Here is a 25,390-nt window from a genome sequence, read left to right as displayed (position 1 = left end):
CTTTTTTAAACCAGGAAGTGAGACAGGGGTCCTTAGGGTATAGCTGATTAAATCATGTTTTTGTAAACCATTCCATAAATCTTTTCATAAAAAAAAAAATAATAATTTTAAGACAAACATGATTGTAATAGCACATTTTTACACTTATGTTATCAGTAGTTATTGTTATTTTGAGATTTGAAGGCTTTTAACACAAGTGCAAGTTGTGATTCCTTGTCTGGGACAGGGATGTTTTCTGGCCCAGAGCAAGTTTATAAATGTAAAAAATTTAAGCAAACCAAAACATTTCATAAATTTTGTATCTAATAAAGTCGACACTGAGCGTATTTTATGAATCAAACAATACTGTATTGTATGCGTCAGTAGTTATGTACAAAATTGTGACTGACCACCAGCAGCATCAACAACTTCATCTTCAACCTCATTTTTCATCATCGATATCATCGCTCTCCGTCAGAACTGGTGGAGTGGGATTTGGAAACAGCCCCCATCTGTTGAGCTTCTACCTCTGATTGACAGCGCATCAAAGCAGCGAAGCACAACCCCCGAAAGCTCCAAGTATCCCTGCGGATCATGATGCTTGGACGCGCTCTCCGTTCTCTCTGGCGGGGCAACAAACTGCCAAGTAAACACGCATGTAATCAAGCAGCCAATAAATACACCAGAATAGCACGACAAGAATGTTCACACAGTTAATGTGGATCCCACAGAGCGCCGACAGCTCTGCCAATCCCAGTGGGATCTGGGAGAGGGTACAACAGGGAAATGGCCGCATTCCAGTTAATTGAAGAAGACTTGATTTCTACACCTTAGAGCCAAAAGCCTGAGCTTATTATGTAACCATGCAGGGCTGATGTTTGAAGTTTGCAGAGTGATATCAGGCAATTAGACAGAGGAAACAAAGAGGGGTCCTGCTAGCTACAGTCCAGCTTGTTTGCAGAGGCGTGAACTTAATTGCTTGAGGGCTTTGCAGGCCATCTGATTTTACTATCTTGCACAAGCAAACACAAAAAACACAGACACTAACACACACTCTCAGCATGCATATTCTTTTATGTATCTTGGAAGAACAAGAGGTCAGCAGATATAAATCTTTCAATAAGCCCAGATGACTGAGATGAATTAAGATCTGGTGTTTTTCATCAGCTGCATTCTGCTTTCATATCAAATCACACTGATTGAACGGTGCAGTAATAACCTGTGTTTCATGATGTATAGTACTTCATTAAGTTGCTGAGTGACTAAAGAAACAAGGCTGGCCTGTGTGGTTTAATAGATCCTGTAAACATAATTCTTTCCCATGTGATAAGAGGACTACAAAACCTTTCCAAGGAAATGACGCTGACATGAAGTCATACCATTTCTCTCAGCTACTCTAATGACAGCATGGAGTATTTTGTTCAGAGAAACAGCCAACAACAACAGTAATACCCTCTTATTTGCATTGTCTCTTTACAAAGAGCATCTTTTCTAACCTTAAAGGGACAGATTACCCCATAATCAAAAGTACATTTTTTCCCCTGGCCTGCAGTGCTATTTATCCATCTAAATAGTTTTGGTGTGAGTTGCAGAGTTTTGGAGATACCAGGCACAGAGATATCTGCCTTCTCTCCAAGACAGTGGAACTAGTTGGCAACACAAAAGTACATTTGAAAAATTCAAAACCAGTGTCTCTTTCCAAAGATCATGTCCAGATTTCTCAAGATAATCCAAAGACCTTGTTGTGAGCAGTTTCATGCAGGAACTACTTTCTTTGTGCAGTAGAATCTACCCGAGCTACTTTCTTTCTGCAGTAGAATCTACCAGAGCTATTTTAGAATCTAGCAGAAATACTTTAGAATCTACTGGAGCAATTTTAATTCTGCAAGAGAATCTACTGGAACTGCTTTAGAATCTACCAGTGCTACTTTCTTGCTGCAGTGATATAGCTATTTTAGAATCTGCCGGAACTGCTTTAGAATCTACTGGAATTATTTTATTTTGGCAGTAGAATCTACCAGAATCTAAAATCTAGAATCTAGCAGAACTACTACCGGCATTACTTTCTTGCTGCAGTGGAATCTACATGAACTATTTTAGAATATACTGGACCTACTTTCCTTCTACCTGAACTTGTACTAGAAAGAAACATGAAACAGCTTCCAACAAGGTGTGTGGATTATCTTGAGTAACCAGTTTAGAATTTTTCAAATTTGTTTTTTGGTGCTTTGAGCATTTAGTCTCAACATGTAGTCAATCAGTCCCGTTCTATTGGAGAGAAGACAGACATCTCTACAGCTGATATCTGAAAAACTATATCAAAAATAAATAAATAAATGGATAAACAGCACTACAGGCAAGGGAAAAAGTATGTATTTTTGATTTTAGGGCAAATCTTTCCTTTAAGAGTGAGAAGGAAATTAATTCTCAGCTTTATCATCAATACTCTCAGGAAAGAACAGTAACACGGCCTGATTTGTTTTTTTGGGTACACATCCTTTCCCCTGGAGCGATGGATTCAGCGTAACATCTGTTTCAGGATACAAACAACAAGGCTGTAACCCAGTGGAAGAATTCACAGCCTCGACAGTCCATGTCCATTCATCCACACCAGTGCCCATTCTTGACAGTTTTACTTTGGTCTTTTTCAGCCCTGTTATTTTGATCTATGTACAGTGCACAGGCTGCTCAAGGCAGAGTTACAGTGAGAGCATTCGAACCAGGAGAACCCAAGATCTCTTCCCACTTAGATTGTTATTACAGGCACATCGTGTACCCAAACATCACAAGTCTCCCATTACAGCGGTACAATCTTATTCTGGTACTTTTGCCCAGGGGATTTCTGGTAGGGCTCTGTGTCTCATCTGCATACACTGATGTTTGTTTTGTGGATGCAGTAAATTTAATAATTTCTCTTTGTTTAATGTGGTGATTGTCTGTAGTCCTGGTGATGTTGAACTTTTTTGCAAGCATTTGAATGATACCAACGCACGCCATCTGAAAATCCATCCTCAAGGAATTTACGTTATTTTTACCTTTTCGGATATATGAAAAATGATGGATGTAGTTGTGTGAGTAATGATAAAAGAGAGCTTGAGACAGAAGTTAAAATCCTGCCTACTTTATCTTCTGAATGTCAGTTTGTACGTTTCAGAAAGTCAGAAAAATTACACACGCACCTGTCAATTCCATGTGTATGTGTGGGAGGGGAGTAAGGGAATGGTGGAACGCCGTTGAAGCATGCTGACACCTTAATGGGTTTGATAATCTTTTCTAGCACCAGGGATCAGCAACCGACCCATCGCCGTGACCTTGCGAGATCATGCAAGAATCCATCTTGCCAGGCTTCAAGTTATCCGTTTGTGTCCACACCAAAAGCAGTACTGCCAATCAGCATCCTAGGAGGGACTACTGGCACCTACAAGTGTGGTTTTAGGTATGACAACAGCGAGAAGCATCCATGGTAGCGACTCGTCTTGATCAAACAATAGCAGCTTCTGAAGAGGTTAACATAGATACTGTGATAGCATCAGTTATATCAGAACTAGAGAGTATTTCTTTATTGAAAGATTAGCAAAGAACAGCACTGTTTTTTGAAAGTGCCTGTCCTGTTCCAAATACTTTCAAAGGACGACTTCCCAGTTAGTTCTGTGTAACATGAGTTCTGTGTCAGGTTACTTTTGCTTAGCCCCTGCTACAAACAGCAACTGTCCAATCATAGGTTAGCACCCGTAACTAAGGCGATGTAAGCCTGTCAAGCTATGCATTTCTCTACATGTTCAAGTGGTGTGCATGGGGATCTAAAAGAGTGATACTCAGTGTCTCATGAGTCTGGATGGTGGTGGCTTTTTTGTAGTCTTTAAAACAAGAGTGCACATGTGTGGGGATAAATTAACCTTATCTTTATCTGTGCTAACTAGCTGCACTAACGTTACCTCCAGCCAAACTTGTGTTAGACACCACTGCATTTTCCAAACTCATGGCTTCAATCATTCCCACATGTGGATTTCCGATGTGAGCAGTTGAAGATAATGACTGTCAGTCATTTTGAGAAAGCTTTTCATTATTTTAAGATACAGTCAATATTTTGAAATATTAATGATACTTTCTCATTATAATGACTTACAGGATCTTCTTTTTTCCATCATATTGGCAGAAATGGTGATTAGTGAATCACAGTTCACCAAAAATATGAACACATTCAATGAACACTGCTCTTTTAGTGCATTCTTACACTACAAGACGACAGGAGCGGGGACCCCCTACTACATATAGCAATAACAGTATGTTGGTCCAAGTCCAATTATTTTTAAGAGAGACTAAAGTTAAATTAAGGTTAGATAAAAAAAAAGGCAGTTGCTTAGAATTTTCATAGCCATCAAGGGTAAATGATCCCAGTTGCTTACATAAAAAAAGGCACCAAGCCTGAGGACAAAAACAATTCTTCACTGTCATTCTCTCCTATGACGCATTGGGGAAACATATAGCTTCCTCATCACGGTTCACGAGCGGTGTCACAAAAGTGCTGCTCAATTACCAGTCTTAGTGGCAGGGGACGCGACCAACCATGCAGAGGACCACAATAGATCCAGGTAGCATTCAACAGGAAACATCACCTCAGCCAATTACCCATGAGCTCATATGTTGCCAAAACAGCCATTAATCCGAGTGGTGAGCACACGGAGGGCTGGTGCAGCTTCCAAAGCCTCGGCCAAAGGTGAGAGGACTCACAGGGTGACAGACAAAAAGAGGAGGTACGTGATATGGCAAACACATGAATCGATCGTTTATCTCTGGTTGCTGGGGCACTAATTCAGTAGGGGAGAGTGGGGCAAGATGAGCTGGTTGGTAAGTTGACCCACCCACTGTTTCTCTGTTTTATTTTTTTCATTTGACCATAAATTTAGGAAGTACCCATCATTTCTATAAGGCTGTGATGGTGAGAAGGGTAAATGATTTTTTAAATAAAATTTAATTTAAAAACTTTTTGCTTGTTAAAGTAAATTTTGTGGATATGAGATATAATGACCGTAACATCAAAGCAAATTTATCCAGGGTCTAGACATGTGTATAATGCATGTTGGTGATTTGTCAGTGTATAAAACCAGGTGAGCCATTTACCCAAAGATTAGCCTGGATTCTTAGGCTAATTTTTCCAAAATCATGGCTATAGGGCAAAGTGAGCCAAATGTAATGATTCAACTTAAAAGTGCCGTAATGCACTGATGTTAAGTCAAGTCTCTGAAAAATATGATGCAATGTCAATGTAATATTACACAGCTAGTTTGGATTATCATATGTTACACACTGCAGTAAAGCTACGATGCCAAGATCCTGCAAGAGTAGAACCAACCAAGGCCTACACCCTTTAAGTGTACTGAGGTTGTCAAACCATCCTTATGTACATACGTCTAAATGTCCGTCCATCCTATTCTTGTGAATGTGCACATCACAGCAGACGAAGAGAGAGACTCATGAGGACATTAGTGGAGGAAGCTGCAGTTAGTGGCTGTTAGAAAAATTGTTGACTCTAGTTTTTGATTAAAGTAATGTAATCATAACAAATACATGTCTACATCTGTCCATATCTACAACATCAGTGTATAAGTGAATTGCACCCTGAAACTTGGGGGCGGTAAATTGCAAAGAAATACAAATGTAATATAATGTTGCTTTAAACTTTATTTGGTTTTCATTGTTTAAGTTAGCTTGAACAAAATATTTTTTTAAGTTATTCTCAGGTTTAAAGTTGAAAAGTCAGATGGGCAGTTTATCTCCAGATGGCTCAGTTTACCCACTGACTCAGATCAGCCTATCCCTTACCTGGGGCCAGCTGAGCCACGGGAGCGTTTTCTTTTTCTTACAAAGTCATATTTTCGAGGCCCATTGATGCATTCTGAGAAATGATAGGAAACATCCAGAAATAAGAGTTAATGCTTTCATCGTACTCCTGCCTCATTTTTCCTTGCCTAAAGGACAACATAAGCAAAAATTGGCTCATTTTACCCCACCCTCCCCGATGACCAACAACATGTGTCAAAACAATGCAGACTTTAAACTACATAAAATGTGCAATATGTATCCATGACGTCTGGTAAGGAATGAAAAATCAACAAACTATTCATTCTTTTCCAGATTTACAACCAAGATGGAACTGATTAAATTTACTTTCTATACTTTAAACAGACTTTCCAGAAACCTGCACCGCTGTCTTTCACTGATCTGTTGTCATATTAAGATCCAAATAATACAAACCAGTTACAAGAAAGACAAGCCTGACACGCTGCAAGCTCTCTAAAGGTATGTGTTATATGATAAATGATGAAGGCTTATGCATGTAAAAATGAACAGTATACACAAGTGAAACCAGACTTCTACGAGACTCATTCCACACTTGAGTGCATAGAGCGCTGGAATAATGGTAGAAACACCGCTTGTGTCACAAATCTCCCGGGAGCCACGTGTCCTGTCATCACAGAGGTCAACTGGAGATCTGGCCGAGCACAAATAATGTCTAAATATATAACAACCAGACAACTGAGTGAGTTGTGTTTGCGGTGTGGGACGCCAGAGAAAATGTTATCCTGACATCACAACTCACTCAATATGAACAGTTACTGTAGCTGATGACTGAAACTGTTCCATACATTGAGAATCAGTCATAATTTAATCAGTGGTTGCTCAGTTATGATGGTCGCCATGTTTACTGGGACAGTAGCTCACTGGCTGTTGAAGGGAACGGTCTTTGTACTCTTTGGTTTTGGTTTCTGCTGTTTGCAGGAGCCCTCATACAGTGAGGTCAGGTAATTTGGGACACTTTTTGGTAGATTACTATGAAAACTGCCTAAAATTCTGAAAACTACCTTACACGTTACTTTTCTAACTTGTTATACATCTCTGCTATATTTTGATGCAGAAAATATGTCGCCAAGTGAAATACTTTACAAATTGTGGTCCTTCAAACACATGAAGAAAAAGTGACAGGGTGGCTCCTGGTAGCCATGAAACATGGTGGTTTCACCTCAGAAAAAAAAATATTGTGTGTCCCATTTTACCTGAATGCCTCAGGTATTCACTAAAACTCTTTCCTATGAAAAGTAAAGTGTACTGAGAAAATATTTTGCTTAAAAGTCAAACTGTAAATAAGAATTTAAAAAAGATTTAAAATTTTATTTGTCCCATTTTACCTGACTTCACCCTGTCTCAGGTCCATTCTGCATGCAATATTAGCATTACTAGCACTAGATTCAAATACAGAAAGTCACTGAAAAAGAATGAGCATTATCGTGCCCTTCATTGTGGAAAGCTCTGGACAAAGAGCTATTTTTAAGATGTTAAAAGAATTAACCCTTTTGCTAAATGCTCCTTTAAAGTTAATATGACTATAAAATGTGACACATGTAGATAAGAGTGTTAGAAGTTAGCTAACAGACATGTCCCTGAGATACTGTTAGCTTAATGGCATAGTTTGCTGCCTTTAAATGGAATTTGTGACCTCCTGGTCACTACATGGGAAGACAAATACATGAAAACGCTTGGCGTTCATGTACACCAAAACTGTTGGCTTCTGTAAGCTACTGAGGCTAACAGTTAGGCGAGCTAGTGAGTAATGCACAACATGAAAAGCCATGATGAAAAGATGAGGCCATTTGAAATGTCAACAAGTCCCTCAGACATATTGTAAACTTTTTTGGAAAAAACTGACAATATATTGACTCGCCATCCATCAAAAAATGAACTATAACGGCTTCTGCCATTTCTAAAAACAAGCTTTCCACTGGAGGTTGTGAATACCACAAGAGGGGGGTGTTCATATTCTTCTTATGAACACACTAAGACCCCATCTGAAGGTAGCAGTAGCTAAGCTAAAGTGTTAGCAAACATTTTTTAGCAAAAAAAACTACCTACTCACACATACTGGAGTTTCTGGTAACTTGATAAAGGGAATTAAGTTTCAGTTACATGTGCCTTCAAATGTCCCATTTCCAGAGTTGGGAAGTTGTTCTTCAGACCTCCGTGTGTCCATGAGCTTTCTTAGCAGCTCTGTATGTGTTAGCCTTTCAAAACTAATATGCAGCAGACTTGTCACAGCAGGGAAAGCACAGGTGTAACTAATCACATTAACGTTGGCTCTCTTCCATCCATGTATTTTAGGAAGACATGTCAGTGAAACAGCATGCTCAGACTCAGGGCCCTGGAACTGACACACCTGAGAGAAACGCAGCCATCATTAATTAATGTTACATATGTTGCACCTGGGCTTTTTTCTGTGAAGACATGTTCAAATGTCTGCCGTGAAAAAAGGCCTCTGAGACTGGTGGAATGTAAGGTAGCCTCGACCTCTGGGTTTTAATTTAGCAACAACTCAGAAAAAGACTTTTTTTTCCACCTAAGTTGAAGGTCTAAAAATAGAGGGTGCAGTATGCTGTAAGAATCTGAAAACTCTCTGACACTTGTGGTTATGAGCAATATAAACAAACTAAATTTACTTTTTTAATTATATGATCAGTTTTTAGCTACTCACACTCATTTTTATACAGACATTCATCTTTTTGTGATTCTCTGAATTTTCACTGAGCACCATAATCAAGTTCAAAATTAGCCCCAAGTAGCAAAAATAATACCCATCATAATTCCTATCAGTCCCACCTGTACTTTTTAAAAGTAATAATTAGCAAATGTTTGCATGTCAGCTTGTTTATGATAGCATTTGGCTAACAGCGCTGCTGTGCCTAAGTACTGCCTCAAACATTTGCAAGCATGGCTGTATATTGATAATAATGACTCATTTATTGAGCATACAGAGTAACCTCACAGTGCATAATAATAAATCATGGATGAGCTCCATTCTTACCATAATCTTAGTTACATGTTCTCTGCAACACACATACCTTCAAATGAGCTGTGAGTCAGCACCGGGCCCCATTGCAAGGTTATTAAACTGGGTCCTGCCCATCACAATCAGACATAAAATAACGTAATGTCAGAGGAGAATCAAAAAAGTGAAAGCATACAACTTTAAAACAACCAGCAACAGGGAAATGTTGTGCCCAGTTGACACCAAAAGGAAATGATTACTAGGAAAACAGGCCGCCAAAGAGGAGCCATAATAGCAAGGTCAAGATAGTGATAGAGACTTGACTAAGTCTGGTGTTGAAGCACCATAACACATGAAAACATAATCGCTGACAGCACAGCTTCACACAGATGAAAATATATAAGTTACCAGGTGACTGCACACCTGCACAGGTAAAAAATACAGTGTAACCTTCTGAAACTTTCTGAAACTTTTTTTGGAAGCTTTCCTCCTGATGCATCTTTCAGTTTTCACTTCTGGAATCTGTTTTTGTGTTTGTTCTTCATTGCTCGTTTCTCACTTACTTGCTGTCTTGACTGTTCGCTAGCTAACTTTTCTGTGTTTATTTTCCTGCTCCGCAATATTAAGCATGTCCATAACTGCAATAACCCAGAATTCCACGTGGGCACACTTTGTACAGTTTGGAACACCAATCCTGATTTAAGTTTAATTTGGGAATGAGACAAAGATGTTCGAATCAATAAATTATATGTTTGTGTATGTAAAACTTATTTTGTGTTATTGTAATGTTGTCTGTTTGGTGAATGACACTGAGTATGTGACACAGTAAGTGTCAAGAATGTAATTAACTGAAATGATTTGTTCACACAACGACAGGACAGACAGTGATCTTTTGAAATGATAGTGGCAAATCATATAACGGTAGGGGTAGATTCATCTGTGAGTCCAGCAATTATAGGAGTGGAGTGCAGTCCCACTTCAATTGAAAACTCTTTTAACTGACTGGTTTGTTGGCTAACTATATTATTTACTGTAAATAATAAGCTTCCAATAGGATTATAATAATCCTGGTGCAAAGTGTGAACCAACTGACACTACAGTCTTTACTGTCTCATGTGCACTCGCTTGCTGGGATAAAATGGATTGGATTAATTTGGTGAAATTGTTTGTTTCCGATCAATATCTGCATTCTATTATGAATCAGGACCTCCAGTATGGCCGCCAGAGGGTGCATTCACCGCACCAAGTCCTTTCCTGCCAGGCTCAGCAATTAGTTAATTATCTGGATCTCCCCCTGTCAACCAGCCAAACCACAGCAATTTAGATGCTCTAAACTGCGACTGCACGGGGCTGCGAGCAGAAAAATCCTCTTAACGTATCCAAATCATACCTTTCATTAAACAAAGTTCAATAACCTGTTTACATAAAGCCTTGGTCTGCACCAAACACACAGCAACGCCACACTGTTGGTTCACCAGAGAGGCAGAAAAATGTTTGTTTACTCTGTGCAAGTCATTGGTGCGGAATGCAAGCTGCTGATATTTTGTTTGCGTATGTGTGTGTGGCCACGAATACACATGCATACAGTATGTGATTGGCTGTATATGTATGTGTATACATTGTCACTGAGGCCAAACAGTATTTACACCAAACATATGTAAGCATTTGAGGGCCACTGTATGTAAACTCTGTATGAAAACCAATTTAGCATCGTAAATATGAAATGGTGAAATGTTTATGCAAATGTAATTAGCAAACTAATGGGCTTTCACATCAACAAATATTGATTGAGAACATCTGCTTGATGTGTGAGATCATTACATTCTTCAGCAAAGGTTGCATTACAACACCCAAAGTCTAATCAGGCACGGTAAGCAGTGTTCTGCCAAGTTAGAGACAAATAACAAAAAATAATAGATTGTCACCGTCTTTTCATAGAAAGTCTAAATCTGATTAGTGAGATCAGTGTCTAAACTCAGGTTAACACACTGCCTAATTAAAACCCATTCTATAAACACCACATCCTACTGTAAACATTGTATGTATTTGCAGCATATGTGATAGTCATCAGTGTAGTCCATTTAACTGTGGCCAGATGGTTGAGCACATTCCTGTGACGGCAAATTTTAAACACTTTCAATTGCGACTACAAGTGCATGTAGTGGAAATCCAATATCATCATATTGATCTACTCTGATGTTAAGAAAAAGACATTTAATCATTATGCCAAATATGCTTTTAGTCACTCTTAAAGCTGCCTCACTGTCTGTTTAATTCTAAGTCACTGTAAGGGCTAACAGACACATTATAAAGAAGGACATATTGTTAGATTGAAAAGATAAATCCATTCTGAGAGGTTTGAGGCAGTGTAAACATTTCACAGCTTAATAGCATTTCGGTGAGTGAGTTTTTTTTTTCCTGCTCAGGAAATGAGTGAAATTCTGATCGAGGTCATTTGTGTTTCCTGGTTGATTTTGTGACACCTGTGGTTACAAGTGTATTTAATAATGCAGGTCCAGGAGTTCAGTTTGAAATGACATGTATGGACCGCTGGGACAGGCAAACTGTCAGGAGCGCAGCAGAAAAGGAGGTCATGTAAATGTCTTTTTAACCCTTTTAGATCACATCCCCAATCATTTTGGGCATTATAAAAACAAACAAAGTCACTTTTTTTAATTCTTATATCTATCCAGTGTTTTCTTCCTGTAAAACAAAATATGATGTTCTTATGTAGGTTTGAACAAACCAATGAAATCCACCCATCAATCAGTCTTCAGCTTTTAGCAGCACACAGCCAAGGTTCATTCATTAGCTAGCAACAGCATGGTACATCTGACACACCCACTTTTCAACATTCAAATCAAACTCCTCCCAATATTATGTCTTGCCTCACTTAGAAAAAGGTCATAATACAACTAGATACTCTTTAAGTAAGACTTTAAGTATCTGAAGAGGATGGTGAGATGAAGTTAAAAGCTCTAGAGAAAACTAGTAAGAGGACCATGAGTTGCCACAGCTCACAGCGGCTGTTCCATCTGTACCGATCCTTTCCTGCATTTTAAATTCATCTACTGACAACAAACAATGAAAATACAGTACGTCATAGAACATTACATATGTACGTGGGAACAGAGGACCCTGGGACCATAGAACACTGGAAAGATAGTACAAAGAGAACATCGGACCCTGGAAACATAGTATTATTAAAGATTAAAGATTTGAGCAGGAAAGGCAGACTGACCTGTAACTATGACAATTACTAGGCCTATATAGAGAGACAGTTTCATTATGCATATACATTCAATGACCATTGTTATCAAAAATGAGATCTGATATCCAAATCAAAATCTGAAGGATTATAACTTCAAATCAGGACGTAGAAAAGCACAGCACATTTCGAGGACAGATCCCCATTTCCCAAGGTTTCAATTTGTAGTTACATAATTGAAATATTCCAAATAGTTGGAATAATTCTCTGAATAATACTAACCACATGAACTGTTGACTGATCCATCATCAAAAACCATTTTCCTGTCCCGGCTCGCCAGCTGCAAGGGCTTCATTTTAGTGTGTCAGCTTTATATTTTATGTCTTGTGAGGATCAGTGGCTGGATCTTGATAACAAAAATACAGCTTGATTTATTCACAAACTTATGAAGTCTTTAGACAAATCGTGTCTGTTCTTAGTTAAGCTGATTGATTAGAGAGCAAATGTAGCTGACTGTATTGATCTTTTCATATAAACTCTGCAGGCTCACCCAATCTATTACCTAAACTAAACAGGATCCTGTCATCCACTGCGTATATTTAAAGCAACATTGCTCCACATCCACGTATGAGCCTTTGAAGTCGAAGCAAACCAGCACCGAGTGCTTTGCACAGGTATGAATGTGAAGGTCAGGGAACGCTGAGCTCTCAATGAAAGGTTGAAAGCATCTCGGCCTGAACATGGATTACGTCTCATGAACTCAATCCCTTTAAGCCATGTCACAAACCCACCAAAGTATTAGACAGATTCCGCTCCAAGAATTCATAATGACATCTTAAAACCATTTTGCGCACAGCAGCAGAATAAACTCATTAAGGATTGCAAAGGTGTTGCTTAACCTGCCGGATTTGTCTGTAACTTTATCTGCGGGGCTTTTTGATGCTTCATACCAAATTTTATATTCGGTACATCAAAATCTGACCTCTTGAATTGAGGGTCGGAGCCCTTATTAGGCTCCAGAGGGGTACCTCTCATCCTGGGTACAATTTGAGCTTTAATTTCATGCTTTGACATGGCAACGATGAGAAACAAAAACATATATAGCGTGTAAGATTACCTGGACAAAAATCTCATTGCTGAAGACATACCTGTGAGGTTGGAGAAGCTTAGCTCAGGTCAGACGCTGGATGCTGTGGATTATCTCTAGTTTGATATCATTACTCTGCCTCTTTGTCCAGATGCTGAAACCCAGAGCCGACCCAAGGCATTAGTGAATGGAGCGCCTGCTTAGGGCCCCCATGGCCACCAGAGGGGCCCCAAAAAAGCTTGAAATGTGTCTCTGTTTTTTTGTGATACTGCTATATATTGCAGTGATCTTTAAAGTGTGGGCTGCGACCCGCTGGTGGACCAAGAAGGTACTGCAGGTGGGCTGTGAGAGGTCATTAAAAATAAATAAAATGTTTTAAGTTTCACTTTTGTAGGTTTTAAAAGATAAATAGTCCCACAAATCAAAAGCATAACAGAGTGGTTCCAAACTTTATTCTTGAAGTCCTTAAAAAGAAATTGTACCTCTATTGCATCTCTTTCCTCAGGCTGTGAAACTCTAAATTCAACCTCTATACTTGATCATGAAATATACTTTCATTTTTATGATTTATTATTTAAGTAAATTAACTTTGTAAAAAAAAAAATAAAGGTAGTTTAAATGCAAAAGGAAAGAATGCACATTTAAAAATATTCATCAGACACTTGGTTCCACCTCTCACTGGACAGGATAATGGGTTGCACTTAGGGTGGCTAATTAGATTTCAGAGGTGGCCAGTGCCCCCATGCCACTTGGCAAATTAACAGGTGGACAGGGGCCAGTTCATAAAAAAAAAACATCAATTATAATGTTATTTAGCTTAAATTATAAATAAAGGTTCCTTGCAGTGCCAGGTGTATTTCACAATAGTGACTTGCTCACTGAACATACGTAAGCAACACAGCTACAACAAATAAAATTCATAATGGATGTTTAAGATTGACAGTAGGTGTGCACATGATCCAGCATTAACAATAGTTAATAGGCAGTGGGGGGCCCCCCAGATCAAATTCTGCTTAGGGCCCCATAATGCCTTTGACCGGCCCTGCTGAAGATCTAAATGTCCATTTAGAGTGCAGCCTTCTTGTTTCCTTGCTTTAGCAGTCCTGCTGTTGATCATGGGGGTCATTCTTTATTCCCTCTGATGTTTTTACTTGACTGGTCAGGTGGCATTCTCTCAGCTATACGCTCCATGTGTTGCTTTATATGAGACATGTAAAGCAAAAGTTCACTGATAACGTGCTGACTCAGAAAGAGATCTAAAGGCCTCATCTCTTTTAACAGCCTCATGGCCATTATACAGCACAATAATGCTACTGTGCGACTCCATCCTGCCAACCTGCCAAAACAACTGCCTGCTTTACATGGGACAATGCAATTCACTTCACTTTGAATTTACAGTATGTACAGAAGGCAGAGGAGAGATGTGGCTATTAGCACATGCAGCCTGAAATTTACATCTGAGACGTGAACAAACTTGACAGCAGCTCTCACAATACCATGTAGAGTAACAAAGGCACGACCGCAGGATCAAAACAGATGTTTTACATCTGGAGCGACTTTTCCATAATCTAAACACATTACTTATTATTGCAATTACTCGTGTCTTACAATGTAATTAGACATCATAGGAAACCCATAGGCTGCATTTCAGCAGCTCAAATTATGTAGGATGAATGTGTGCCAATTTAGTTTACTGGAACTCTAATTAGACACATGTGCTAACATGCGTCCAAGCACTAATTCATGAGCAGACCAGTAACATGCAGCCAGTCTGGGTGGCATTAAGCTGCATGAACTGTCAATGAGAGGTGAAATAAAGGGTGTTAAACACTAAAGCCCTCTTTAACCACAGTTTAACTAACTAAATGCAGATTCTGCATCATATGCAATAAATCTTTAATGGTGAGCTTACCTCCAGTCGTGTCTGAGTTTCTCCATTACTGAGGACAAGCCACAGACCTCAATACCAACAATTTTTATTGGAGCTAATTTGGAAAGACTGTGGTGTTGATTTTTTCTTCCGTACACCCGGCTGATTCAATCATGAACAGAGCTCAGCTGTCAATCATGGCATGAAACCCACTTTTATAGCATCAAATAACTAATTAACACCAAACGTATCAGAAACATTAACACTCAGAGGGATAGTTCACCCAAAAATGAAAATTAAGTCATTATTTACTTACCTTCATGCCAATTAAGGGGTGTGCTTATTTTGTTAGTCTGCAAATCACTGCTGGAGTTTCAGAGGAAAACAGTGTTGCAGAATCTCCCAAACAATGGAAGTGAATGGTGACCAGTTTTAAAACGTAAAAAACAACTGGAAAAAAAAACATAAAATGGCCTCATACTGGTTGTCTGGTATAATCCAAGTCCCGACATGCTGTTTACACACCGTCACAACACAAACACCTGGTTCAGACAATGTGCTCATGAACATGGCTCTAAGCTAAGGGTTTACAGTGAAGATTCAGGCTAAAAACATGATAGAAATAACATTTTTTTCAGTCAATTTGGAATGTTGAGACTCTAGGAGACTTGGATTACACCAGATGAGCAGCATGGAAGCATTTTATGATTTTATTCTTTTGTTTTTTACGTACCCACTGTTTGGGAGATTCTGCAACACTGTTTTCCTGTGCAACTCCAGCAGTGTTTTGTGGACTAAAAAACTAAATTCGACCTTCAATCGGCATGAGGATGAATAGATGATGACAGAATTTTCATTTTTGGATGAACTATCCCTTTAAATATACATCAGAATAATAAGAACTACCTAAAGTAGCAGAAACCATCTTTGTGAAAAATGTATTTGACAAGATTTTTTAGTTTGGCCAATGTCCTATCTGTTAACATGGAGGGGATGAGGTTTATGACCTATACTGCAACCAGCCACCAGGGGGCAATCAAGATATTTGAGCCTTGCTTTTGGAGAGCTGTCATGTTGTACATTTCTATAAAACTGTTTTTTATCATATTAGATAAGTGGTTGTGATTGGCCCAAAGAGATCCAGGACCCCACTTTTTTCCCAGCATGGCAAAGTCATGCCCTACTCTAACCTTGATTGAGTAGTACTCATTAGCTTTGTCGGTTGAGTGTAGGGCAGGTCATGCCTTCATAATCCTGGGGAAAAAAATATTACATCAAGGAGAGGTGGAAATCTGTCTGAATTCTTCCAGAGCAAATAAAACGCTTGCAGGTTTGTCTGGTTCCCATGTAAGACACCAATAGAGGTCAGTGAGAAAGATAAGGCTAAAGATACAGGTTGAAAGACTATAAAAGATTCATATACAGTGGATTTTGTGCAAACTTTCCTTCACAACACAATGATCTGCATACTGTACCAGCTGGTTCAACACTTTTCCAGAGGAACAATGACTCAAAGTCATGTAAAATTCTTGTTCTAGTGAACAAGTTTTAATTTGAATGTATTGATTTCCATCATCATCAGAGTCTGCCCACAATACTAACTACACTCATAACCCATATATCATTACCATGTTGTTTGCATGCTGATCATACTGAAACAGCAGTCAGGTTCTCCTTATCTTTACCTCAATATACAGCTGAGCCACACACTGGCAGACTAATGCACCGGACTTAGAGGAAAAAGAGAGGAAACATCAACACATGTGAGTGTTAAATGAATACAAGTGTGTCTTGAGGGAAACCAAAGAGAGAGTGTTATCAGAGGCAGATAACAGGACACACTGTAGGGCTTTTTGGCACGGAGCGGCTGATACAAAACACCAGCAGGTCAAAACACAATCCTTAATGTAAGGTACCATTAAAAATCACTGGTGAAGTAAACAAGATGACAAAATTAGCAGGTTAAAGTGACCAGCAGGATCAATCTGTGGTATAACCTTTTAATGGCAGGTCAGCCAGTAGATGCTGATTATCAAACCCAGTTTAGAGGAGAGAGCTCTTTGAAATACGAGCACAGCACTCAAGCTAAGCCCTAACAACTGACAATGTACGCAGCCTATTTAAATGATTTGTCTCCTGACATTTGAATGTGAAACTCGACACTGTGACTGCTGCATGCTTTTATCTACAGTAGGTCACAACATGAGAGGAAAGAAGAACCTAACAGCTAGTGGCCTTTCCTCAGATATAAAAAGTTCAAATGAACAAGCTCAGGGATTTTGGCCCTAAATAAAGTGTCCCACAGGTCTCCTCTATAGAAACATGCGGCATAACAATATTGTTACTTCAGCTGAGAGGAGTTCACAGGCACTAAATCTAACAGCCAAACCCCCTGGAGAATGGTTCAGCCACTGGGAGTCCTACTGAAATTACAGGCAAGCAAACACACAAATACACACGTTCTGTACATAAAGCATGTACACACGGTACACACTGCCAACTGGTGTTGCCACAAAATGACAGCATGAAATAAATAAGATGAAAACTGAATTTAGAAGTAACTATATAAAATGAAAGCTATGATGAAATGTTTTACCATTTTTGTTGAAGAATGAAAAACTATGAGGAAGATGGACGATTTGGCAACTTTTTTTTTTAATGCTCTTTAGTATCAGGCCAACTGTGTTTTTGTTCTACTATTTATCTACCCATCAAAGTCTCTTATTTGCTTGAAATACTGAATACTGATATACTGCACATTTTTGCATATATACACAGGCACCATGTGGGGGGGGGGGGGCATCCTTAAAGTTGAGGTCGGGAGGTGCAGCAACCTCCAAGTTTTGAGGCAAAGCAGGAAAAATCATGCGGGGTAGTGTGTGTTCTGTTGTCCAAATATGTCACCGGCTGACCACACTGAATGCTTTAAGTAATTAGTTAACAACACCTCTGATCATTAATGCACTTAACACATTAACTTGTCTCCACCCTCTGACCAGCTTTGTGTGGTAAAACTTCAAATTATTAAACAGTGGAGATGTAAATTGTGCGCTGCGCTGGAGGGATAAAATCCGCTGGATTGAGGTTTGTTGGGACATTTGAAATATCAGACAAAATTTCAAGTGAAAGCCTAAAGTTTCAAGAACACTGAATTCATACTTGATCCAAAAGACATCTGGGTGAAATACTGCAGCATCCGATGGATTTACCCTCCTCAGTTGGCTGTAACAAAAAGCGCTCCTCACTGAAGAAAGATGCCAAAATCACCAGAAGAATCCATCCAAAGCCTCACACCAAGTGAGAGAGAACTTTTTTAGAATTGCACTTTTTAGCTTTCACTGATCATTAACTTGAACACTGAAGTGTGCACAGTGGGAGCCGTCTGCTGCGCTCAGCAGCAGCTGCTGAACGTGAACAGAACGTGGAATCTGTTTCAGCTCAATAGCACGACTTTAAAAACATCAGATGACTTGTTTTAATAAATTTCATTAGTTTAAAATGTGTAGAATTGTAAAATATGATTTCCATGAGGTTGTTCAGTCAGACGGTGACAGATCACAGGCTGAACTTGGCATTTCATCCCCGCAAATAGCTGCAGCGAAGGTCAAGCTGCACACAGCCTGAACAGTTTACATCATATTCATTATAATGTTGATTAATGTTGAAATGATGTTCTTCTGCTTCATTGATAATTATTAATACCACCAAATAATAGACTGAAGTGGTCATGTGCTCAACATGTGTCATTTTCAGGAAAATATTAATCCCTACCTCTCACTTCATCACACCTTAACATTATATAGGCCGATATTTTTTGCTCCCTCAGTGGTCAACTCAAGTCGGTGCCAATGTATATATACATTCATTCATTCATTGTCCGTAACCGCGTATCCTTGAAGCGTTGCTTGGGGCATGTGTATATACATGTTCCCTAAAATTATTATTACAAAAGGAATGTTTTGCATCTTTTTTAATATTATTTTGGCCTTTTTGCCTTTATTTGACAAGGACAGCTGAAGATATCACAGCAAAGGGGGTAGAGAGATGGGATGATGTGCAGCAAAGTGCCACATGGGGGAGTCGAACTGGCGGCCGCTGCAGAGGACCCATCCACTCCACCTCCTCCTGACTTCTTGCTCTTAATGCCACGTCACCTGATTTCGAAGGTGCATAAAAAGAGGGACACCTCCAGAAATTTTGCTAGAGGTTTATCTACAGTGTCATAGTTTGAAGTGTAACGGCGCTGACCAAGCTGCTGTATTTGACACGCTGGGAGTGAGAACAGGCTGGATAAAGATGCCAAACATAGAACCAATGAAAGGCTGTAAATAAGCAATAAACGGTTTTGCCAGATTAGCTGCCACTTTGGAAGTGAAAGAGAAAGATAGCACACCCTTAATGGTGCCAACAATCCCTGACTTTAAAACAATAAAGTTATGAGAATAAAGACAAAGTGATAATAAACCGCAGTTTTCCTTTAATGTTACCCAGTATTTGAACTGCTCTGTCAGGCTGTTTTACTGAATACAATGAACAGGCTGTTCTGCAGTGGACATGTGGCTGCACAAATGAGAGTGAGAAAGCAGGTCTGTTGAAACAGCCATTGATGGGAATAATAACTGACTCAACATTGACCTCACAATGGACCAGAATAACACCTGTAACCATGGTCATGACAGTTGGAATAATAAAACTGAAAATGCACAACAAAAATGCAGCTTTGGTTGACTAAAACCAGACACCAAAAATAATCAAATCGCTAAAATGTGACTAAAACGCATGTGCATTTTCATAAAAAGACTCAATCGAAATCAGGTGCCAAAGTGAGCACAGCTCCCAACCCTGCTGCCCTGAACTGTAATCTGGAGGAGGAGAAAAACACTTCTCTTTGCACCAGGGTTAATGCCTATAAATAGACCATCATGCTCTGTAGTGCTTTATCTGAAAAGTAACACACTGCTTACGTTTCCTCAATGTACACTGCTTCAGTTATCAGTTACACAAAAGCCTTTGGCCCGCTTCCTTTTCCTCATGTCGACGGCGCTGACCTGCAAGAGGCCGAACGCAGCAAGTGAGAATTCTTTTATTGTGGAAAAGTCACACGGGTACTGTTTGTTTTTCAGTCGGGATACTGCAGGCTGTGGAACCGGGACACTTCCTCACACAGATCTTTTAAAACTCCAAAACGTAAACTGTATCATTACTCTAAATTGGCTTTTGCCTCATGCCCATAATAGTAAGTAAACAAGTTCCAAATCCACAAAAATATATGAAAACGCCGCGGCCTTAGCTCGCACTGCCATGCCGCAATCATGTTATTAATGGAAGAAACCAGATTGTTTGGATATCATATCCCCATGATAATTAAATCCAAATGTTTTGAAACGAAAGCTTATCCAGTACATGACTGTTGGCTGTATCACAGATGAATTGATTCAGTGTACGTAAATAAACACACGGATAAGAGGGTTTGTACACGACTGTAAGCAAACACTAACCTTGTTTTTCTGTAAATCCATAGAGGCGAGTTATCGTTGTTATGACATCAGAATACCCTCATGGAGCGTGAGTTAACAGGACAAAAAAAGAAATAAAATTGACTTCAGTCTTTGAAATGTAGGACTATAATACTACAATTTCTACCAAACAACACTGGTGGACTCAAGGAGGGGGCAAGGGTGTCCCCATGTTAGCAAAAACACAGGGTAAGTGCCCCTATGGTAAATAAAACATGATAAATACCCTCTAGTTGCCCAGTGTCCAAACTAATGTGATCAAGTGTCCTCTAGAGTGCCTTTTCAGTGGGCAAAAAGGGATAAAGCGCCCACTAGGATGTTAGGATGATAAAATGCCCTGTAGAGTGCCCTTCAGGTGGAGTCCCCTCTACAGTGTCCTTCAAGAGGACAAAACATTATAAAGTGCCCTCTAAAGTGCCCCTCCAGAGGCTAAAATGTAATAAAAGTGCCATTTGAGTGGACAAAATGTGATAAGGTGCTCTCTAGATTGCCCTTCAAGTGGCCAAAACGTGATCAAGTGCCCTCTAAAGTTCCCTTCAAGTGGAAAAACCATGATAAAGTGCCCTTTAAAGTGTCTTCTAGAGTTACTTTCAAGTGGACAAAACATAATCAAGTACACTTTGAGTGGACAAAACATGGTAAAGTGCCCTATAAAGTGCCCTTCATGTAGACAAAATATGATAAAGTGCCCTTTGAGTGGACAAAATGTAATAAAGTGCCCTCTAAAGTGCCCTTCAAGTGGAAAAAATGTGATACAGTTCCATTTAAAGGGCCCTTTGTGTGGACAAAACATGATAAAGTGCCTTCTAAAGTACCCTTCATGCAAATAAAACATGAGAGTGTCCTCTAAAGTGCCCTCCAAAAAATGATAAAATGCCCTCTGGTGTGTCCTTCAAATGGACAAAATGTAATAAAGTGCCCCTCCATAGTGCAAGATGTAATAAAAGTGCCCTTCATGTGGACAAATGTGATAAATTGCCCTTTGTTTTGACAAAATGCGATAAAGTGCCCTCTTAGGTGCCCTTTGAGTGGACAAAACGTGATAAACTGCTCTCTGAAGTGCCCTTCGAGTGGACAAAACAGGATAAAGTGCCTTCAAAAGTACACTTTGTATAGATAGAATATGAGAAAGTGTCCTCTAAAGTGCTCTCCGGTGAACAAAACCTGATAAAATACCTTTTCTTCTTCCAGTGGACCAAACATAATAAAGTGCATCATGACTTTCGCTGTACTGGTTCCCCACGACTACAGCTGGTGCCCTTTTTATACTTTTTGCCCCTGTGCCTCAGAGAGCCCGAGTCCACCACTGAAACACAACACACGGCTCCAAGGTTTTTCTAAAGTCTTTTGGCTTGTCAGTCCGTATTCGTGCACAGATGAAGGAGTCAAATAGCCAGCATGTTTTACAGACAAGCAGAAAGCTCAACATTAGTCTCATAGTTTCACTCACCGACATGTGCTGCTCAGCCAGCTGCTTTCCATAAACAGTAATTGGATTCACTTGTTTTAATTCACTTCACTACTGTAGGCTCCGTCCATAACTCACCTCAGATACGTGATTATTCAAACATTTTACGTCCAATTTCCTGTACAGTAATTACCCTGAGGAGAGAGGCGAGCGTCCTCACACCCACTGCTGCCTGCTCCCATATCCAACTGTGCAGCATGCAAAGCACACGGCCTGGCACCACGCTGCTTTGCATGATGCTCATCTGACAGTGACTTCCTTCCTGCTGCTGCTGCCACTATCAATGGAAAGAGCTCAATGCCTCTTAGAATATTGGTGATAACACACCAACAGGGAAAGACAAGACATAATCACATGGCAACCAGCACAATACTTTAAGTCATTGAGAAAATTACTCTTTTTGATCATAATTGGGGAAAGACTTTTACATGGAACCTTGAGTATCCATACATCCTGGCCAATCCTCTCCTGAATTCCTCACAGGGTCATAATTCTCCCGTAATTCTGCTGATTTATGGCAAATTTCCACTTTTTTTCCCCCTTTTCATTTAGTATCACTGTCTGTTTCTCAGAGTTTTCAGGTATCTTTACTTAACTTTACTTGAGTATTAATTTTTCTGACCACTTTTTATTTTTGCTCCCTACGTTTGAACACAAATATCTGTATATTCTCGTCTTTATATTTTCGAAAAAGGCTTGTTACTTTAGGTTTAATGCATTTGAGGGGAATTATTGATTATTTTTATTCTGCATCACTGTGTACCACCTTCCATCAGTGCACATCACGTACAAGCATGACAGACATAACAAGATGAAAATGACGTAAAAAACAAAAACAGCGTAAAAGATGTAACAAGACATAACAAGATGTAACAACACAAAAACAACTTAACAACATAAGAAGACAAAAATTACATAAGATGTAACAAAACAAAAAACAAAGTAAAGTATGTCACAAGATGCATTAAGACAAAAACGACGTAAAGGACATAAGAAGACATAAGATGAAACTGAAAGTCCTAAAAGTCCTACGACTCTCTGTCTACTGTCTCCTCCTGACAACAATACAGCTACAACAAACATCATTTCTGGCCTGCAGGTGACATGAAAGAGAGCTGCTCCCCCTGAAAACAAGAGCACTCGAGTAAATTTTAGACTTCATGGACTCTCTTTTGCAGTTTTCTCTTGACATTGCAAAAAATGCCCAAAAGCACTGTAACACACATTACTATATTTAAAAAAAAACTGCTGTGAAATCAGGCATTTTAGGTTGCAACAACTGGAAACACCTGGTGAAAGTGGCTTGGCAGATGGGACATATTTGATCTTAATGTTGAAAAGTAGCTCTGTGCTGCTAATAGTTGAAGATTGATGAGTGGATGTCATGACAACTGAAACTGGTTTGTTCAAGCATGTGTCATATTTTGTTTTACAGAAACATTATTCGACATTGATATCATAGCTCAAAGAAATTTTTTTTTGTTTGTTTTTGTTTTTTGGCAAATACTGTTAAATAGGTGCCTAATATGAACGTGGATGTGATCCAAAAGGGTGCACTTAATATCAGTTGTGATGTGGAGCTCCATGCCTGGTGGCAAATGTGCAGACAGTGATCTGTAACCCCCCCGATTCACGTCAGCTCTCTACTGTTGGCTGGCTAATAAAGGCATAAAATGCCTAAACAACAACCAAAATTCTAACGATCCCCAGGCTTCTGATCATTTGCAGTGCAGGTGGGTCTTTGACCCCATTAATACTTCTCATTCCCAGTGTCTGGAAAAAATCCAGACACGATTGAGCACACTTTTGTTTACAGTTTAGCCACTTGTATGCATCTGCGTTAGCCAAATCTCTAATCTAATTGTATTAATCTTTTTTCTGGACTTAAAAGCAAATCATGGTGGGCTTTACTCCAGTCCAGAGGGTGGTGGTAACACAGCTGAAGCTGTTTGGTAGCTGCCAAAAACAAAACAAAAAAAAAAACTAAAGAAGTAGTACATGTAAAATTTAGCATTTTATGCTGTATGCATGTATGTTTGCCAGAGGAGGTCAGCAGGATTCTTTTCCTGCTGTCCATTTATATCTCATTATCAGAACATATTGTTTATTACAGTGTAGTGTTCTTATATTAACCTGTGATACAAACAACCGATCTGACATGTTTCATTACTAAATATAAGACTGTTGCTGACACTTTAATGTGATAGATGGGGATGGGTGGATCAACCATAACCTATAAGAAATGATCAGGATCATTAACACTGTAACAAAAGTACTGGTATTATTTGAAATTGAATCAAAAAGTGACAGGAAGATGTTTACAGAATTAGTGTATTTTCACTTCTTTAAATGTCAGATACAGATACACACATCCCTCACAATCCATGTAAATGTTCTACTGAGCTTCTCCACATCCATGTAATTTCCGAATCTAGTAAGTGACCTCATCGGCTGAGGGGAGCCCAGTTTTTTTTTTTTTTTCCGGCTGCCTGGATGCTGCTTTATTTACTTCTCTGCCAGATGTAACCTTTCTGTCTAATGTAATCTGTCTAATATAAGAGGGGAGCAACATTTAGCTTCCAAGTTACATGTGACTTTCACTTTTTCTTTTTTTTTTTTTTCATTTCTAGATAAATCAAAGTTCTAAGTTCTGGAAGCACAATGCAGTGAACCTGGATATGGTGTTCACACTTTGCTACAATCTGGTTTCAGCATATTTGGTTTGCTTGTTAAACACTTATTATTATCGCTGCTGAGGGGATCATGCAATCGGTTTTGTGCGACCTACATCTTGTCCGCAGCCAATCCCTAATACCACTGGACCGATCAGTCTAATTTAGTTTTTGGCTCATTCATGACTGTATGCTGAAGGACCTCTGTGATTCAGGACTCTTTGAAAACCTTGAAAAAGCTTTTTTTTTTTAAATGACTTTAATAATTTTAGGTTTTCAGGTCATCCCATTCTTGTGAATGAAATATCTCAAGAACCCCTTGACAGAATTTCTTCAAACTTGGTACAAGCATCCACTTGGAGTCAATGCGTAAAATTTGGTGGCAAAGGTCAAAGGTCAGGGTCACCTTACTGAACACATTTTCCCCATAACTCAAGATTTGATACGCTACTTATGACAAAATTACAGACAAATATCTAATGGAACAAAATGATGAGGTGATGATATTTCATATCCAAAAGGTCAAAGGTCAATTTCACTGTGACATCATCATATTCAGCTCTCTATCAGTCCTCCTGGCAGGGGATCTGGACTCTACTGAGTGACCTTTTAGTAGTAGTTTCTTCTTTTTTTCAGAATAGAGCACTTACTGGAATAAACTGAGTATGCACACAACAAGGAGAATTTGTCACTTCTCAAATGAGATAAACATGTGTGTGCTTACAAGACTGCTGGCCTCAAGTATTCTCCTTCTGAACAGTGCATCATATGT

At 39.2% G+C, this 25,390-nt stretch overlaps 1 long non-coding RNA gene across 2 annotated transcripts in view; it reads right to left on the bottom strand.

Annotated features, from left to right (window-relative positions):
• LOC146311565 (uncharacterized) overlaps positions 1-22,122 on the bottom strand; it is an 80,119-nt gene extending 57,997 nt beyond the window's left edge. For both annotated transcript variants that reach the window (XR_014772195.1, XR_014772194.1), the window contains exon 1: positions 21,929-22,122. This is a non-coding gene — a long non-coding RNA (uncharacterized LOC146311565). The remainder of the gene's footprint in view (positions 1-21,928) is intronic.
• Positions 22,123-25,390: the final 3,268 nt, after the last annotated feature.

The sequence above is a fragment of the Lutjanus erythropterus genome, chromosome 17 (assembly GCF_056507025.1).
Source record: "Lutjanus erythropterus isolate fLutEry1 chromosome 17, fLutEry1.hap2, whole genome shotgun sequence".
Taxonomy (NCBI): Eukaryota; Metazoa; Chordata; class Actinopteri; order Lutjaniformes; family Lutjanidae; genus Lutjanus; species Lutjanus erythropterus.
Note: the sequence above shows the minus strand (reverse complement) of the source record. Positions and strands in the feature narration are given on the sequence as shown.